We start from the raw sequence: 20,491 nt of genomic DNA, 5'->3' as shown, positions 1-20,491 counted from the left end.
CCACACAGACCTTCTTTACGCACTTTGCCCTCCCCCCAGCCCTTCGCCTCTAGTAACTGCTACTCTGTTCTCTGCTGTCTATGTACTTGTTCTTGTTTGATTTGGCTTATGCACTTTATTTTATTCTACATTTGAGTGAAAACATACAGTGTTTGTCTTTCTCTGTCTGACTTACCTCACTTCCTTTTTACCCTCAATGTTGTTACAAATGGCAAGATTTCATCTTTTTTTATGGCTGAGTCTTATTCCACTCTATACACTGTTGACCCTTGAACAACATGAGTTTGGACTGTATGAATTCACTGACATGCAGATTGTTTTCTTCTCCTTTTTTTTTTTTTTGCAGATTGTTTTCAATAGTACATCTCATACATACAGTATCCACAGTTTGTTGAATCAGCAGACGTGGAACTGCAGATACAGAGGACCCATCTGTAAGGAGGGTTGTTTATAAGTCATATTTGGATTTTCAACTGTGTCCCTAATCTCCTCTTTGTTCAAGGGTCAATTACATATACCATACCTTCTTTATGCATTCACCAGTTGAGGAGCACTTAGGTTGTTTCCACATCTTGGCTATTGTAAAGAAGGCTGTGGCAAATATAGGAATACATATATCTCTCCATGGGTTTCTCAGGTGGTGCAGTGGTAAAGAACCCACCTGCCAATGCAAGAGATGCAAGAGTTGTGGGTTTGATCCCTAGGTTGAGGAGATCCTCTGGAGTAAGTAGGAAATGGCAACCCACTCCAGTATGCTTGCTTGGAAAATTCCATGGACAGAGGAGCCTGGTGGGCTACAGTCCATGGGGTCGCAAAGAGTTGGACATGACTGAGGGACTGAACACGCATATCTTTCCAAATTAGTGGCTTTTTATTCTTCAGTTAAATACCCAGAAGTGGAAATGATGGACCATATGGTAATTCTATTTTTTTTAATTAAAAATAATTTTTGTGGACATGATGTGTGGCATGCAGGATCTTAGTTCCCCAACCAAGTATCAAACCCTTACCCACTATAGTAGAAGCATGGAATCTTAACCACTGGACTTCTAGGGAAGCCCCAGTAATTCTATTCTTAATAATTTGAGGAGCCGCCATACTGTTTTCCACAGTGGCTCCACCAGTTTACACTCACACCAACAATGCACAAGGATTCCCTTTCTTCACACCCTCTCCAGTGCTTATTTCTTGCCTTTTTGATCCACAGCCATCCTAACAGGCATGTGGCGATATCTAATTGTTTTGATTTGCATTTCCCTGATGATTAGTGATGTTGAACATCTTTTCATGTGCAAACCTGCCAGTTTTTCAATCAGGTTATTTGGGTTTTTTTTTATCATTGAGTTCTTTATATATTTTGGATATTAATTGTTTATTGGATCTATGATTTGCAAATATCTTCTCCCATTTGGTAGACATCTTTTTGTTTTGTTGATTTCTTTTGCTGTGCAGAAGTTTTTAGTTTGATGTAGCTCCTTGTGTTTATTTTTGCTTTTGTTTCCCTTGCCTAAGGTAAGATGCAGAAAGATTGATAAGAGTGATGTCAAAAGGCATACCACCTATGTTTTTTTCTAGGAGTTTTATGGTTTCAGGTCTTACATTCAAGTCTTTGCTCCATTTTGATTTACTAGCAGAAAGAGAAATTAGGAAAACAATCCCATTTACAATCGCAACTGCAAAAACTGAAATATCTAGGAATAAATTTAACCAGGAGGGAAAGACCTGTACAGTGAAAAATATAAGCCATTTTTGAATGAAAGTGAAGAAACACCAAGAAATGGAAAGATATTTCATGCTCATGAGCTGAAAGAATTAACATTGGTAATTAAAATGTCCATATTACCTAGGGCAAAACATAGTCTCAATAAACCCTATCAAAATCTCAGTGACATTTTTCACAAAAAATAAAACAAAAATTCTAAAATTTATATGGAACTGCAAAAGGCCAATTACCTAGAGCAATTCTGAGAAAAAAACAAAAGCTGAAGGTATCACATTCCCTGATTTTAAATTATATTACAAAGTTATAGTAATCAAAATAGCACAGTATTGGCCAGAAAACAAACATGTAGATCAACGGAACAGAAGCGAAATCCCAGAAATAAACCCACACATATATGGACAATTAATTAATGACAAAGAAGCAAAGAACATACAATTGAAAAAGATAGTCTCTTCAATAAATGGTCTTGGAAATACTGGACAGCCACATGCAAAAGTATAAAACTAGGCCTCTATTTCACATCATACACAAAGTTGCAGTCCTAAAATTTGCATAGACTGTCAACAGCCACGGTGAAATACTTTAAAATTTATTTTAAAATACAGCTTCAATAAACAATCTAAGCTTACACCTAAAGGAAATTAAAAAAAACAACAAACACCAAAGTTAATAAAGTAAAAGAAATAATAAAGATCATGTTGTTGTTCAGTTGCTAAGTCGTGTCACATTCTTTGCAACCCCATGGACTGCCGCATGCCAGCCTCCCCTGTCCTTCACTATCTCCTGGAGTTTGCTGAGATTCATGTCCATTGTGTTGGTGAGGCTATCTATATCCTTATTGTTATTTTAGTCTCTGTCTTTAATCTTGTTGTTGTTGTTGAAATAGAGACTAAAAAACAATGGAAAAGATCAATGAAAATAAGAGATGGTGCTTTGAAAAGATAAATACAATTGCTAAACCTTTAGCCAAACTCATCAAAGAAAGAACAGAGAATGCCCAAATAAATAAAATCAGATTGAAAGAGAAGTTAAAAGAGAAATATAATCATATGAAATTACTACAAACAATTATATGCCAATAAAATAGATAACCTAGAAGAAATGGATAAATTCCTGAAAATGTACAATCTCCCAAGACTGAATCAGGAAGAAATACAAAATAGAACTAGACCAGATATCAGTAATGATACTGAAGAAGTAATTTTAAAACTCCCAACAAACAAAAGTCCAGGACCAGACAACCTCACAGGTTAATTCTACCAAACATTTAAAGAAGTGCTAACACCAACCCTTCTCAAATGATTCCAAAAGACTGAAGAGGAAGGAATGCTTCTCAACTTATTCTGCAGTACCAGCACCACCCAATACCAAAACCAGGAAGAGATACTACAAAAAAGGGGGAAATTACTTTCTAATCTCACTGGTAAACATGGATGCAAAAATCCTCTACAAAACATTAGCAAAGCAAATTCAACATACAGTAAAAGGTTCATATACCATGATAAAGTAGGATTTATTCCAGGAATGCAAGAATGGTCCAATATCCACAAATCAGTCAATGTGCTACACCATTAACAAACTGAAGAATAAAATCATATGATCATCTCAATCAATGTGGAAAAAGCTTTTGACACAATTCAACATCTTATGATAAAAAAAAAAAACCTCAATAAAGGGGGTATAGAGGGAACATACCTCAGTACAATAAAGGCCATATCTGACAAATGTACAGACAACATACTCAAAGGTGAAAAGCTGAAAGCATTTCCTCTAAGATCAGGAAGAAGACAAGGTTGACCACCCTCACCACTTCTATTCAACACAGTATTGAAAGTCTTAGTCACAGCAATCGGACAAGAAAAAGGAAAAAAGGAATTCATATTAGAAAGGAAGAAGTGAAACTGTTGCTGTTTGCAGATGACATGATACTATATATAGAAAATCATAAAGATGATACAAAAAAAACTATTAGAACTAATAAATGAATTCAGTTAAGTTGCAGAATATAAAATTAATATACAGAAATATACTGCATTTCTAAACACTAACAACAAAGTATCAAAAAGGGAAATTAAGAAAATAGTCTTACTTACAATTACATCAAAAAGAAGCACTGACACAAAAGACATATAGCTCAATGGAGTAGCATAGAGAGCCCAACAATTATGTGGTCAATTAATCTACAAAAAAGGAGGCAAGAGTATGCAGTGGAGGAAGAGACAGCCTCTTCAGTAAGTCGTATTGGAAAAACTAGAGAGCCACTTGCAAAAGAATCAAACTGGACTGCATTCTCAGACCATATACAAAAATAAACTCAAAATGGATTAAAGACTTGAATATAAGATCTGAAACCATAAAATTCTTAGAAGAAAACATAGGCAGTACATTCTTTAACACTGGTCTTAGGGACATTTTCTGGATATGTGTCCTCAGGCAAAGGAAACAAATGCAAAAGTAAACAAATAGGACTACACCAAACTAAAAAGATTTTGCACAGTGTAGAAAACAATCAACAAAATGAAAAGGTAGCCTATTGAATGGGAGAAAATATTCACAGGCTTAATATTCAAAATATATGAAGAACTCACACAACTCAACATCACAAAAACAAACAACTCAATTGAAAAATGGGCCAACAGGCACATGAAAAGAAACTCAATATCACTCATCATCAGGGAAATGCAAACCAGGACTTGAACGAGCTATCACTTCACAATTGTCAGAAAGGCTGTTATCAGAAAGACAAAAAATAAGTGTTATCAGGAATGTAAAGAAAAGGGAACACGTGTGCATTGATGGTGAGAATGTAAACTTATGCAGCCACTGTAGAAAACAGTATGGACATTTCTCAGAAAATTAAAAATAGAACTACCATATTGTCCAGCAATTCCACTTCTGAGTATTTTTACAAAGAAAATAAAAACACCAATTCAAAAGCATATGTGCACCCCAATATTCATTGTAGCATTATTCACAATAGCCAATAAATGGAAGCAATCTAAGTGCCCACTGATAGTTGAACGTGTAAAAATGTTGTGGTGTGTGTATATAATAGAATATTACTCAGCCATAAAAAGAATGAAATCTTGCCCTTTGTGACAACATGGATGGACCTAGAGGGTATTATACTAAGCAAAGTAAGTCAGACAGAGAAAAACAAATACCAGGTGATTTCACTTATATGTGGAATCTAAAAACAAATCAAATCAACAAACAGAACAAAATAGTCACAGAGAGCAAACAGGTGGTTGCCAGATAGAGAGAGGGGTTGAGAAATGAGTGAAACAGGTGAAGGAAATTAAGAGGTACAAACTTCCAGTTATGAAACAAATGAGTCATGGGAATGAAATGTACAGCATGGGAAATAACAGTCAATAATTCGGTAATATCCCTATATGGTGATGGATGTTAACTAGACTTACCATGGTGATAATTTTGTAACATATAGAAATATTGAATCATTGTTTTATGCATCAGGTACTAACACAGTCTTGTAGGTCAATTATATTTCAAAAATAAACTTGTAGAGGAAGAGATCAGTTGCAGATGACATTGACACTTTATGTAGAGAACCCTAAGGCTCCACACAAAAGCTATTAGATCTAATAAATGAATTCAGCAAGGCAGCAGGATACAAGATTAACATATTGAAATCTGTTGCATTTTTTAACACTAATAATGAAGTATCAGAAAGATAAAGATTAAAAAAAGTCCCATTCAAAATCATGTCCAAAAAAAGATACCTAGGGATAAATTTAACCAAAGAAGTTAAAGACCTATACACTGAAAACTATGAAACACTGGTAAAGGAAACTGAAGCTGATTCAAAGGAATGGAAAGATATTCCATACTCTTGGGTTAGAAGAATTAATACTATTAAAATGGGCAAGCTGCTCAAAGTAATCTTCATATTTAATTAATATGATCCCTATCAAGATATTCTTGACAATTTTCAAACAATACTAGACAAACAATATTAGAATTTATATAGAACCACAAAAGACCCAGAACTGCCAAAGCAGACCTGACTAAAAAGAACGAAGCTGGAGGCATAATCCTCCCAGATCTTAGACCATACTACAAAGCTACAATAATCAAAACAGCATGGTATTGGCCCAGAAATAAACATATGGGTCAATGGGACAGAATCAAGAGGCCATAAATAAATCCACACACCTATGGTCAATTAATCTACAACAAAAGAGGCAAGAATATGTGATGAATAAAAGGCAATCTCTTCAACAAGTGGTGTTGGAAAAGCTGGACAGCTACTTGTAAATCAATGCAATTAGAACACGCCCTCACACCACATACAAAAATAAACTGAAAATGATTTGAAATATAGGACACAACACCATAGAAATCCTAAAAGAGAACACAGGAAAAAAAATTCTCTGACATAAATCATAGCATTATTTTTTTAGATCGGTTTCCCAAGGCAAAAAAAATAAATAAATAAAAGCAAAAATAAACAAATGTGACCTAATCAAACTTAAAAGCTTTTGCATATCAAAGGAAATCATCAAAATGAAAAGACAACCTATGGAATGGGAGAAAATATTTGCAAATGATGATGCCAACAAGGGATTAATATCCAGAATATACTAGCAACTCATAAAACTCAATATTAAAAAAACAAACAACTCAATCAAAAAATGAGAAGAAGACCTAAATAGACATTTCTCAAAAGCAGACATACAGATGATCAATGGACACATGAAAACATGCTCAACTATGCTAATTATTAGAGAAGTGCACATTAAAACCACAATGAAGTATTACCTCACATTAGTCAGAATGGCTACCATCAAAAAAAAATCTACAAATAATAAATGCTGGAGAAAAGGGAACCCTCCTACACTGTTGGTGGGAATGTAGATTGGTGGAGAAACTATGAAAAATAGTGTGCAGGTTCTTTAAAAAACAAAAACTAGAGCCAAGATGTAATCCAGCAATCCCACTCCTGGGCATATACCCTGAAAAGACTAAAAACTCTAATTCAGATAGTTACATACACCTCAATGTTCATAGCAGCACAATTTATAATAGCCAAGACATGAAAGCAACCCAGTTCAGTTCAGTCGCTCAGTCGTGTCCGACTCTTTGTGACCCCATGAATCGCAGCACGCCAGGCCTCTCTGTCCATCACCAACTCCCGGAGTTTACCCAAACCCATGTCCATCAAGTCTGTGATGCCATCCAACCCTCTCATCCTCTGCCGTCCCCTTCTCCTCCTGCTCCCAATTCTTCCCAGCATCAGGGTCTTTTTCAATAAGTCAACTCTTCGCATGAGGTGGCCAAAGTATTGGAGTTTCAGCTTCAACATCAGTCCTTCCAGTGAACACCCAGGACTGATCTCCTTTAGGAAAGCAGCCCAAGTGTCCATCAACAGACAATTAGTTTAAGATGAGGTATATACACACAATGGAATGTTACTCAGCCATAAAAAGAATAAAACATTGCCATTTGTAGCAACATGGATGAATTGCATAGAGAAAACACAGAGAAAATCAAACTAAGTGTTGTAAGTCAGACAGAGAAAGAGAAATATCATATGATATCACTTTATGTGGAATCTAAAAAATAATACAAATGAATTGATATATAATACAAAACAGAAATAGACTCACAGACAGAAAACAAACTTATGGTTACCAAAGGGGAAAGGGAGGAGGGGAAGGATAAATTAAGAGTATAGGATTAACAGATACAAACTGCTGCTGCTGCTAAGTCGCTTCAGTCGTGTCCGACTCTGTGCGACCCCATAGACGGCAGCCCACCAGGCTCCGCCATCCCTGGGATTCTCCAGACAAGAATACTGGAGTGGGTTGCCATTTCCTTCTCCAGTGCATGAAAGGGAAAAGTGAAAGTGAAGTCGTTCAGTCGTGTCCGACTCTTAGCGACCCCATGGACTGTAGCCCACCAGGCTCCTCTGTCCATGGGATTTTCCAGGCAAGAGTACTGGAGTGGGGTGCCATTGCCTTCTCCGAGATACAAACTACTATACATAAAATAGATAAGCAACAAGGATTTGCTGTATAGCAAAGGGTACAATATTCAGTATCTTGTAATAACCTATAATGGAAAATAACCTGAAAAAAATAGCTGGGTCACTTTACTATACACCTGAAACTAATACAATATTGTAAAGCAACTATACTTCAGTTTTTTTAAAAAAAGAAAGAAGAATAGATTAGATATGTGGTTACCTGAACAAGGGGTTTGGGGAAAGCAGAATTGGATGAAGATGGTCAAAAGGTACAAACTTTCAGTTATAAAATAAATAAGTACTAGTGATGTAACATACAACATGACATATAATTAACACTGCAGAATGTTTTATCTACGAAAGTTGTTGAGAAAGTAAATTGTGAGTTCTTATCACAAGAAGAAAATACTTTTTCATTTCTTTCACATGTATATGAGATTATGGATGTTTGCTAAACTTATTGTGGTAATTAATTCTTGACATATGTACAATAAGTCAACTCACTATGTTGTACACCTTAAACTTGTATACAAGTGTTGTATGTCAATCATGTCTCAATAAAACTAGAAGAAAAAAAACAGACTTAAAGACATCCTCCTCTAAACACTGCACTTTGAACAAACACAAAGACAGAGTTTTCTGCATCACCATCTGGTGTGAATTAGCAGGGGAACCAAAAGCAGTGCAGGGGTCATAATAACAGTAACAAGAATCACTAATACCTACTGAGTCTATGTTCTAAGCCTTCTCCACCCATTAACTCATTTAATCCTCATAACAACTCGATGAGGGGATTCTACTATTATTCTCATTTTTTCAGAGGAGGAAATGGAGGCTCAGAGAAGTTAGTGATTTGTCCAAAACTGCACGTTTCTGCAGATCCAGGAATCATGCTCTGCTCTGATTTTTCAAAGAATACATACTAAGATTGTAAATAGCATACTGGTAATGAGCATTTTGCCCAGAACCAAGAAAGAATGTCCTTCCTAAGCCTCAACTGGGAAAGGATCTCACCTGGTAACTAATACCAGCATCCAGAGAGTCCTTAAGTCTGTAGGTTATTCGTAAATTAGCACTGCTAGATTTATGGTGTGAGGTTCTCATTGTATGTCTGGGTTCAATCTTTTCCAACTAATACTTCCATTGCCTTAAAGGTTATAATTTAACAACAAAAACAAAAGCATTCGAGTATTTACAAGCAGAGGGAATTAGGCCATGAGAATAAGACAGATGAAAGCTTGTTTTCCACAAAAACAGACCAAGTCAATGCCCCTTCTAGAATGGGCCCATTCATGCCTGAGTGGGCTGCTTGTCATCCTTGTCCAGGAGAGGGTTCTTCTCCACCACTCCTACCTCCACATGGCCTTTGATGAGAGGTTGGCAGCCTCCAGGCTGTGGGTAAGAAATGGACTTTTGTCTGGGTTAGGATCTCTGTCCTAAGATCTACCTTCAAGCTCTCAATGATGTCTACAACCCGACATTTCCAAAATCAAACATAGCACCTTCTCCCCGAAACTATGCTTTCTCTGGGCTTCCCATCTCAGGGAAGGGTACCAATGCCCTTCAGTGGTCCAGACTAGAAACCCTGGTATCATTTTCACCTCCAAGCCCCATCTCTTGCATCACTTTTTGTCCCCCAGATGACTCTGGGATCTGTCTTTGCCATCTCCATCATCACCCTCCAGTCCACGCCCTGCACTGTGGCACCAGCTCCTTCACGCTCCCTCCACCCTCTCCCCAGTCCGCCCTCCACACATCAGCCCCGGGGACTCCCAGGGCACAGACTGAGTGATGCCAGTGCTCAGTGTCAGTCTCCCTGGCTTCCTCCTTCCCAGAGGATCAGGGCCCAGTTTTCTTTCTGGTTTTCAACATCTTCATAAATCTGGTTCGCATCAACCTTTCTGCCTTATCTTCGAGTCTTTCCATGTACATGTCTCCCCATCAGTTTCTCAACTACTCCATTAACTTCCACACTGTTATGCTTTTGCTCATGGCATTATGTTCCTTATTAATGGTGACAAAGTATTTGATACCCTCTCAGGCATTAGGTACTGTGTCAAATGCTTTATGAGCATCATCTTGTTTAATCTTTACAATATCCCTAAATATCAGATTCTCACTATGTTATGAATGAGGAAACTGAGACTTAGACTAGTAACTTCTCCATTCACATCTGGATCCCAGGTGTGCCCAGGTATGTCCTGACTACAGCTCAATATTTGGTTTGACATTTCCCTGTCACTGTTTCCATGTTGGTCCCTCAACTAGACTGCAGGACCTGCAAGGAAAGTGTCATCCTGTGTCCACTACAGTGCTGTGTCATGCTTAGCGACTCAGTTGTGTCCGATTATTTGTGATCCCATGGACTGTGGCCCACCAGGCTCCTCTGTCCATGGGGATCCTCCAGCAAGAATACTAGAGTGGGTTGCCATGCCCTCCTCCAGCAGATCTTCCCAACCCAGGGATCGAACCCAAGTCTCCCGTATTGCAGTCAGATTCTTTACCATCTGAGCCACCAAGGAAGCGCAAGAATACTCGAGTAGGTGACCTATCTTTTCTCCAGGGGATTCTCCCAACCCAGGAATCTAACTAGGGTCTCCTATATTGCAGGCGGATTCTTTACCAGCTGTGCTACCAGGGAGCAGGTGGGAATACAACCCACATCTTGGTCCCTGTGTGTCTGAACTCTCAGAGCAGCCTTTTTTCTAATTCATGCATTAATTCAACAAGTGTTTACTGAACACCTACTCTGTGTTAAAGGGTTGTTTCTAGAACTGGGGAGATAGTGTTGATCTAAGCAAACACTCTCCCTGCCTTTTAAGTGCCAACCTTCTTGTTATAAAAGCTATGAGAAGAATTAACAGGTAAGATGATAGCAAGTACTACAGGGGACTGTTTTGTTTTTTTTTTTTAATGATTTTCCCAAGGGAAGTTCAATGCAACAAACATTTATTGCTACCTTATCAGTGCAGGGGGATAAAAAAATTGGATAAGAGTAGTTGTCTCCCTGAGTTGCTCACAGATTGAAGGTGTAAAGAGTCAAAGAAATAATTAACAATAAGGGTGATGGCTGTTCTGTTGTGATTAACATAATGCTTTAGGGAATGAAAATGGCCAGGAGAAATCCTAGAAGGCTTCTTAGAGGATGTGATTTTTAAGCAAGGCCTCGAAGAGTGAGTAGAAGCTGATCAAGCTGCATAGTAAGAGCACTGAATGGGCAGAGGAACAGCAGGAGTGAAGCATAAAAGAGTCTGGTGATTGTAGCAAGCAGGCAGGGACCAGGTGTGGTCATGGCCCCACCTGCCAGGCCATCTCCGCCCGGGTATCACTTTTCTCAGTCCCTGACTCAGAAAGACATGCTGCCTCTAGGAACTGCTGCTCCTTTCTCCAGCACTGCTGTGCTCTGCTCACAGCAGACACCCTGTGACTGCATCTCCACAGCATCTTTCAGCAGGCACTGGGGCTGCCAGTGAGGCCAGCAGTGGGGGAGTGGAGAGTCTTGTGGGAAAGCACAGTGGGAGGGCCTCCCAGGCTGGCAAGCATCCTCATTTTCAGAAGAGAGGCACGTGATGCAGGGGAAAGGACAGTACACCCCTCCTAGCTGGATAGCCGGTTCCATCCAGGCTGTCAGCAGAAGTGTGCAGGCTGCATTTGTGGAAACCTGCTTGGCTCCTAGTTCTTAGAAGCAAAGCCTATGTCCCCACCCCTACTTCCCCTACACTCAGCGCTACCCTGAACTGAGGACTAAGGACCACAGCTGAGCAGGGCTGGCAGGGAATTCAGGAGCCTCAGTGTACTAGCCCCTGAAGGTTAGTCTGTACTGATTGTGTGTCCAGCTCTGGGAGCTCATCTTGTTCAACCTGGCTTGCTTGTCTAACGCCTCATTTCTAGAAGCACCAGAGCACAGTGGTCTGGAGCCAGACTGCTTTGGTACAGTTCACATCCAGGCTTAGCCACTGACTAGCCATTACTCATCCTCTCTGAATGTCAGTTTTCACATCTGTGAAATGGGACTTTCATCTCCCCGGTGCTGCTGGGTGGGTTAGAGCAAGTGATACACCTAAAGCTCTTGGCCCAGTGCTGGGCACATAGTGAATGTTCCTCGGATTCTCCTTTCTCGCTGCTCTCTGCCTGCGGCCTGGGATAAGGCCCCGATTCCTGAATCTGTAATTCCAAGCCCACCTCTTGCCCATGCCTGGTCCCCAGAAGCCACTATCTGCTTTGGGATAGATTTTGGGACCCCAGCCCCCTGGGTCTGTCTCTCCAGCACCTGCCCCTGCTCCCTGCATCAGGCGGGTCCTGGCCTCCCCCATTCCCCTGAAGCTAGCAGGGTCAAGTCTCCCCCAGGTACCAGCTGTGTGTTCCTGCCCAGTTCTCTGAGGAGGAGGCTGGGCCCAGGCTGGCTCCCAGGGTGTCCCTGCCCCTCTGAGAGGGAGCCGCAGCTGCCCTAATGCCATTCCCCACTCCCATGCCTGGGTTTTGCTCCAGCCCAGGCCCTCACTCTGCTGGCCGGTAATGGTTGGGGGAGTGAGCTGATGGGCAAAAAAGAGACTCCATTTCTCTCTGGGACCAATTTGTGAGTTTTCGAAGGCAGCTCTCGCTCTCTGCCTGCCTCATCTCTGCCTGCCTGCTGCTCCCTCTCATTCCACTGGCTCTTAGGATTCTGAAGGAGGCCAGAGAGGTGGGAATCACCCTCTATCGGCCAGTCAGGAGGAAAGCAAATGCCCATCCAGAGGAGGGGGCTGGGCGGTGAGGAGCAGCCTCCAGGGGCCTGGGAGGGCCAGAGGGAGGGAGAGTCCTGTAGGTAGACACCAATGCAGAACCATTCTCTTTGGTGCCTTTTTCTCTTGAAAAGAGGTAGTGATGCCCAGTGGCTGGGAGCACAGCCTGGAGTTCCAGGGGGCAGGATTTGAGGCCCAGTTCCGCCCCTGCTAGCTGCTCACAGGATGGTAGAGAAGTCAGCCGGCCCCAATTCCTCCGCCACCTATAGGCTACATGAACTCAGATAAGCGTGTCAAGCTCTGGGTGTCTCAAAGTCCTTAACTATAGATTTGCAGAGTGATCTTGCTAGTATTTGAGTTTAGTCATACACTAAGTATTATTAGGATTGTCTGTGTGACCTTGTAACATTGCTTAACCTCTCTGAACGCTATCTTGGCTCACAGGGTTTGGGAGGATTGAAGGAGATGCTGCTTGGATCGTCCTCAGCAGAGAACTTGATAAGCTGCAGTGAGTGTTGTTTCTATGACCATATTTCACTGATTCCAAATCACACTTTTTTTTTTTATCTCCACATTTTAACATCCCTGAAATGGAGATGAGTCTTGCAATAGATGATAAGAAAGCACTGTGTCATAGTTTAATTGGTGGCATTTTTTCTTTCTTAGGGACGTACATCAAATTACACATCTTACCGTCAGTGGTGTTGCAGTGTTTATGAAATCAAAGCAGACCAAGGAAAGGAGAGTTCTCACCAAGGACCTGGCCCTGCTATGTCCTGAGGGTGTCCAACTGGTCTTGCCCCCCATCCCTGGCCCCCTCGGGAACAAGTCCTTCTGGCCACCCGGGGTCCAATGTCCCCTCCTAACCCACCTGCCTCTCCCTGTCACCTGCCTGCTCTTTCTTCCGCGAGTGAGGTCAGTGTCCTTCAGGACGGGGAAGCCCTTGAACAGAGAAGCATCTGCTCTGCTTTTATGTCGCTCGTGAGGGCCCCGCAGAGGTGAAGGTGGTTGAGAGCTGACGGCCAGGGTGACTGCACTGGGATCCCGAGCCACTAGGTGGGAGCACAGTGTCTTCGCCACCCTCCAGTGACCCCGGGACAGTGGGAAAACATGACACAGACCTGAGCTGAGTGTCAGGCCCAGAGGGGTGGGTTCTGAAGAGGGATGGTGCACCCAGAGCTCGGGCTGCTTCCTGGTTTCTATGGAAGGAACATGAAGCTGAGAAGCCCAGGAAAGGAGAGATTTTAAGGGAGACCAGGTCACACTTTCTGTCCTATGGCTTGCACCCCCTGACCTCCTCAGCCAACACAGCACCCCCAAACCTCTGAAAGTGCTGCTGCAGCCTCAACTGCTTCAACTCCCTCCCTGGGATCCTTTACCAGCAGCTAAATGGTTAATGAAAGTGAAAGTTAGTCGCTCAGTTGTGTACGACCCTTTGTGGACTGAAGCCTGCCAGGTTCCTCTGTCCATGGGATTCTCCAGGCAAGAATTCTGGAGCGGGTTGCCATTTCCTTCTCCAGGGGATCTTGCTAACCCAGGGATTGAACCTGGGTCTCCTGCATTGCAGGCAGTTTCTTTACCGTTTGAGCCACCAGGCCTAATCCTAAAGGGAGCTTTGACTGGCTGCTGCCCCTGCCTCCTCCCAGACTGGTGGTTACTTATGCAGAGTATCACCCTTGCCTCCCCTAAGGTAATTCCAACTTTCAGCTTCTTGAGGTCAGTTCTGACTCTATGGGGCCATGGGCTTATTCAGCCTCAAGGAAGGAAACCTTATCTGGGGACCCACTCTGTGCCTGGCGCTATGCCTGGACTTCACATAGGCTTCCTCACTGAGTCCTTCCAACAGATCCAAGAGGTGAAGGAGGAAACTGAGGCTCAGGGGTGCAGCTGCCTGCCCAGGCAGAGGCCAGGAGGCACTCAGAGTGCTGGATCTGTCTGCTGGCATCTCCTGGCTCACATAGCCCCCTCCACTCCTTAACCTCTCCTGCAATCTTGAATCTATCCATGAAGCATGATCAAAGGCGGGAAGGTGGTGTTTATCCGGACCTCGGTGTAAAGGCAGGCCATGCTGCCAGCTGCAGCCTGGGGCCCATGCTGAGCAGGGAGCGGCACCCTCAGCTCTCACCCTTGGTCTGCAAAGCCATTAAATATGCAGGATCTCATCTTGTTCCCGGGAACCCGAGGGCTCCAAGTCACAGGAGGTGACATTGCTCTCCAACAGGTAAGTTGTTCAACAGATGGGCAGTCGAGTGGCAAAGAAATACATTATTAATGCTTCTGGTTAAATTAACTGATTAAAACCACCCCAGGTAAAAATGTACATATCAGCGCTCAGCCCATAGCAAATGAGGAATTAATGGAATATGGCTGCGTCTTTGTAATGAAACACAGACAGGGGCTGTCTGGAAAGGTTCTCTCTCTTCAGCAGCAGCGGCAAGGGGTGGGGGTGGGGACCTGACCCATCTGTTAGAGGGACCTCAGCTGCTTGGCACGGGGCAAGGTAGGGAAGAGAGACCTAAGGGGGCTTCCTTGGGCCTGACTGGAGACTTGAGAATTCTGGAGTCTTTGACCCTGATTTTCTGGAGCCTTGGGGGTGGGGGTTCAAAGCAGGTAGCGGATCAGTCATGAGGTGGGATGGCACTGGGGTTGGGGGAGGGGCACTGTGTAGGAAGTAGGATCATCGATATGGCTCTGGCTCTGCTCCTGCAGACTTTACGCATGCCAACTGCCTGGCAGGGCCTCAGTTTTCTCACCTGTAAATTGGGGAAGAGAATGAAACAATCCTCAACACTCTCCTCCCAGTTTTTGCTTCTCCCATATCACCAGCTTCTAGGATAAATGCTGGTGTTTACCCTGTCCTTACTCTTAGAGGATAACCTCTTAAGAGCTGAGCCCCAGACATCCCCTGCCCTTGCACAACTTTTAGAAAACCCCTGTTGTGACACACAGCACAAAAAGGTGCTCACATGTCTCTGCTGTTATGCACTGGCTGACCCCTACCGGCACACATCTGCATCCAGGGACCCATACACACAAGCAAGCCTGTGCACACATACATACATACTCAGAGCTCCCATATGAGTGCACACACAGTTGTGTAAAAGATAAAGCCCTGTCCTGGCCAGGCGCAGGCAGGAGACAGCAGCAGAGTGAGGGGCAGGGAAGGTGCTGCTCTAGGGCAGAGGATCAAGGGCCACTTTTCTCATCAACGAAATAGGTTTCTTGCTAGGGTTTCAGGAGCTCCCAGAGGCTGTGACCCACTTTAGACAAGAGTGAGGTTTTGAATAAATTAACAAGTAATCACATCCTCACCAGGGCTTCCCTTGATCCAGAGACCTGAAGTGGTTGCAGGCCCACAACCCCAGTCCTGACCGCACCTGGACTAACAGCAGGGGATGGTGCTGTATCCTTCCCACTAGCCCCCAACATGGCGCAGAAGCTCTCCAAGGTGCTGCCTGGCTGAGGGCAGGGAGAGACTGGCTAAGAGAGGCTATCCTCTTCCATCACTAGCCTGCCACATGCAGGCAGGGTGGGGAGCGGCAGGGGTGTGGGTTGGGTACTGAGCCCCACCATTCTCTCTCACACACTTCTGGCTGTAGGTGCCACGCTGAAGGAGTGGGAGGGAGGCGCCAGCCAGGAGCCTCCTAATCACTCCCAGCCTGCGAGGAGGCCCTAGAGGGGGTCAGTGCTAGCATCACAGTATCATTAGCTGTTTACCCTGAGAAAGTTCACACTTCTGGAGGCCGCGCGCGAGCTGTCAGAAACACTGCACGCAGTGCTGGCAGCTCTGCCAACTGTGCTCCCTAGGGCCCAGCAAAACAAATATTTAGCAGGCGCCGGGCCCTCCAGCACACGTGCACACACCTATTCACATGTGGCACAGCATGCCAACACTCAGATACAAACATCCACGCAGACTTACTCCCCAGACACACAGGGACCCAGAGACACATGTACCGTCAATACACAAACAGATGCGCACATGCAGACGTGCACACACAAACCCATATGTCATATACATTGAGCACTTAGCACGCGTGCTATTTCCAAACGATTAACTGGTGTTATCTAGCTCAACTCTCCTGACAACTCTAGATGAGAGGTGTTATCATGGTCCCATTTTTCAGATAAAATTGAGTCTCCAACAGGCTGACTCCACAGCTAGAGTTCTTACCATTCACTACACCATCACACACCTGCCCACCCACACACATACACGTGTACACTCAGACACACAGACATGAACAAACACATAGAGACAAACTTGGACTCACACACGTTTGTTCACAGAAACACACTTGCACGCGCACACACACATAGCACAAGCACTTCCCTCCCCACCCATGTACCCTCTGCCTCAGTGCCCCCAGGTGCTTGGACACATTGCCCCCAGGGAGCCAGTCCATGTGCTCCGAGTCCTTTCCCTGCAACCTCCCCAGGTTCCGAGCAGGCTACCTGGCTGCTGTTGATAACAGCACTGGCAGCCGGCAAGAGAAAGTGGGCTTTGACAGGGAGCAAGTCCAGATGGTGGCAGTAAGCCCCAGATGCTGTATGGAAACAAACGAGTCTGCTGAAATTGGGAGCTACAGCCAGGCCCTGCTGAGTGGCCCTCCCAAAGGCTGGGGCTCTGCTCATAGTGCAGCCAGTATGGCCCCCACCATGAGTCAAGCCTGGCACAACAGCCTGGCAACAGAGAGGAGGGGCTCAGCTCTGGTGCCTGGACTTCTCCAGAGCCCTGGGCAGCTCAGCAAAAAAAGCTGCTTGGGTCTAGGCAACCCAGGGGACAGAGAGGGTTTCAGTGCTAGTGTGGTAGGAGTCTGGCTAGGGAACCCTAAGCATCAGCCATATCTCAGCCCCCACTGGCCTTGTCCACTTGGGCACCTGGCCTGACCCACTGCCTCTAGGCCTCTCTGAGCACCCTCCACTGGGCGTCATCACTCACTGAGTCACCAGATCTCTACTCACTGATTTTCAAGGTCACTAAAAATTAATGCTCTTGACCAACTTCTCAGTAATTTTCAAGGTCATTTCTCACTGACTCCCAAGGTCATGCACGATGATTTGGGTAGTGATTGGAAAGAGACACTTAAGACCATTTCTGATGGACCCCTGAGATCACAGTGGTTCCTAGGGTCAGTGCCAAGCATTTCTGAGGCTGCATTTCTATCTGAGGAAGATCTGACTCTGTCCTCAGCCTTGGCCCTTTGGGCTCCTGACAAAAAGGCAAGTCTGGAGCAGTCAAACTTCCCAACTAGATGGTGAGTACCTCAGAGCAGGGACGGTGCTGGTGGGGAGGGGTGGTATGTGCTCCCGGGGAATTTGGCAATTGATATACAAGTTACATGCTTGAGGAGGAAGGGCTCTTCCCTTCCTCCCTCTCTTTCCCTTCCTTCTTTCTCCTGTCACCACCCTAACTTCTTCAGCAAGATCTCCCAGGCCTGTTGAAAAGGAATCTACTATTTTGTCTGGCCTGGAGAATTCCAGGGACAGAGGAGCCTAGTGGGCCACAGTCCGTAGGGTCAGAAAGAGTTGAACGTGACTGAGCAGCTAACACTTTCACTTTCATTGTCTCTGGGCCAGAGCCAGCCCCCCATCACCTCTTAGATTCCCCCACGTTCTCATATACACTCTCATTTTTTGCTGTCAAGAAAAGATCTTATTAACCCACCCTCTGACCGGATAAGAAAGTGAGTCTGCATGGGTTCTCCTGGGGAATGTGCCTGAAAAGAGTTAATAAGCCAAGAAGTAAACCTCTAAGAGTAGAATTTCAGAACAGAGCAATAGGAATAGGTTCCTTCCTAGAGCTGAGCAAACACATCCCCCTTCCCCAGGTACTGCCTGATTTGCTAAGCAAGGAAAACATACACAAATAAAGCGTCATGTCCTGACATTTGATAATTTAAGTCAAACGTCTAAGAGCATCTGCTTAATTACACGCGGAGCTGTGTGTGAACACCACGAGACAGGCTCCAGGGGAGGTGAAGACCCCTGTTCAAGAGCGCTAACAGCCGTGCAGCTCAGGATGTGCAGACAGAGAGATTTGTCTTTTGAGGTTAAATTAAAGCCCACGTTTCATTTTTGACGCAAACCAATTCTTCTAGTTTTCCTCCATCTACCTCCCCAAACTGGGGCCATAAGTGGAAAAGATGCATTGAATAGCAAATGCAATTCAACAAATATTATGACATGCTGTTCATCACAAGCCCTAAATATTTAACGGTTCAACTTTATGGGCTTTTCATTTTGCTTTATTTTCTTTTTTGCCAGACGCGATGAATTTAGCACTAACAGGCCTCGTGCCGTGGAACTGCCAGTGTCCTAGTTTGCAAAACGAACAAAGTGAATTTCATTCAGGTATCTGTGACCTCAGTCCATGCAGGCCACGTCGCCTTATCTCAGCTCTGCCCAGCTGGCTTTCTATAAAAAAATAAAAGTGAGATACAGGGAGAGAAGGGGGGAAAAAGGAAGGCAAGAACCAAGAGGGTCGTAAAGCCTTCGTTGGCCAATTCATATCTGTTTAATCCATCTCCGTGCTGCAGAAAGCTCCTTTGTGGTGATGAGACCAAAGGTCGGTAATAGATTTCAACAGGTTCCGAGAGGCTGTTGACTGCTTGGAGCCAAGCAGGAGAGTGTGAGGCTCCCCGAGAGGCAGGGGGAGAGAGATAATTGGAGACCCAGAGCCCTAGTTTGCCCTCTGGTTCCTGATTTCACAGATTTAAGAAGAAAAAGAGATTGTCTAGAATTCCGCCTGCAGAATTGTGCGTGAGAGGGAAAGAGAGCAGAGGTGGAGACACCCGGCCTCGCCTGGACCCCCCTAGAGCTGCTGGCACGAGGCTGCTGCTTCTGCTCAGAGAGTGGGCTGGGAGGGAGGTTAGGGAGCCTCAGAGCCAGGCCTGCTGGGTGGAAACTGCCCCTGGGGAGTTGGGAGAGCCTCGGAGTCATCTGGAGGCTCCTTCAGAGCTGTGTCTTGATGGAGAAGCAGCCACCCACACGGGGCGCAGGGAAGGGCTGGGGGAAGCAGACACCGAAGCGAGTTTACCAGCTGTTCTCTGCAAAGCCCCTCTGAGTGTGCACTGCAGCTGTAACAAGACAAGGAACTTCTACAGCCAGGGTTTAGTCCCTGCTCCCTCCACCCCAGGGATGCAGGCCTGAGGAACCACAGTGGTTTCCATACCATCACTCAAACCTTTCACTGTGGATGCCCAGGTGAACAAAGAAGGGTGTTACATGGTAAACTGGACATGTCTGAACAAAAGTGTCAGTGCCATGGGGTGGTGGAAGCGATGATGTTACCTACCCTCCTTGCCATGCAAAACCACTGGCTGCCAACACAGGGCTTAGAACAGGATCCTACTCACGAGTGGGTAAGGATGGCCTTGTGGGACATAATTTTGATGACAGGCTGAGCCAGGCTTGGGGTGGAGGGCCGGCTGTCTACACCCTTACTTGCAACCCTCCCTGGCTTCCCATCTCCCAGCGAATCTAGCCGAGACTTCAGCCTGGCCAAAAAATAAAAATTAAAAAATAAAGCCCCCACCCCTACCTCTTCAGTCATCCTCTTATACTCTCTGCTTTGGCCCCTCGCTGTCCCCAGTTATGCAGCAGGAAAATGCTCTTGATGGAGGTAAAGTTATGATATTCTCAAAGAAGGAGAGAATAGGGGCACCTTAATCAGCCTGGGGACACAGCTTCTAGAGAACAATTCCTGGAGAAAATGGCACCTATGTTAAACTCTGCAGAAAGGACAATAAACATAAGGAGAATAGCTCATGTTTATTCAATACTTACTATGTGCCAGGCACACAATCAGTGATTTACCTCTTTTGTTTTACTGAATCCTAAAACCTTCCCTGTGGGCCAGATATCATTGTTATTAGTGCCAACTTAGGGATGAGAGGACTAAATCAGAGAGGTTAAGGAACTTGCCCCAGGTCACACAGCTTGTAAGGGACAGAACTGGGCTTCAGAATCAGGCATTATAACATCTGAGTGTTCATCCTAACTACCCTGCTAAACCCCACTGGACTGTGAGCCTTTGAAGATAGGGACTGCCTGATT

The 20,491-nt window shown here is 44.5% G+C and overlaps 1 protein-coding gene and 1 long non-coding RNA gene across 5 annotated transcripts in view; one reads left to right on the top strand and one right to left on the bottom strand.

Moving 5' to 3' along the window:
• The window catches only part of GRIK3 (glutamate ionotropic receptor kainate type subunit 3), a 246,441-nt gene that overhangs the window by 113,096 nt on the left and 112,854 nt on the right, over positions 1-20,491 (bottom strand). The window lies entirely within an intron of this gene.
• Positions 12,212-14,794, top strand: LOC145507825 (uncharacterized). Its single transcript, XR_014055149.1, has 3 exons — positions 12,212-12,393; positions 12,878-12,941; positions 13,100-14,794. It is a non-coding gene; the product is annotated as an uncharacterized LOC145507825 (long non-coding RNA).

The sequence above is a fragment of the Giraffa tippelskirchi genome, chromosome 5, assembly GCF_054371585.1.
Source record: "Giraffa tippelskirchi isolate mGirTip1 chromosome 5, T2T-mGirTip1v1.2.pri, whole genome shotgun sequence".
NCBI lineage: Eukaryota > Metazoa > Chordata > Mammalia > Artiodactyla > Giraffidae > Giraffa > Giraffa tippelskirchi.
This window is presented reverse-complemented; position numbering and strand designations above follow the sequence as displayed.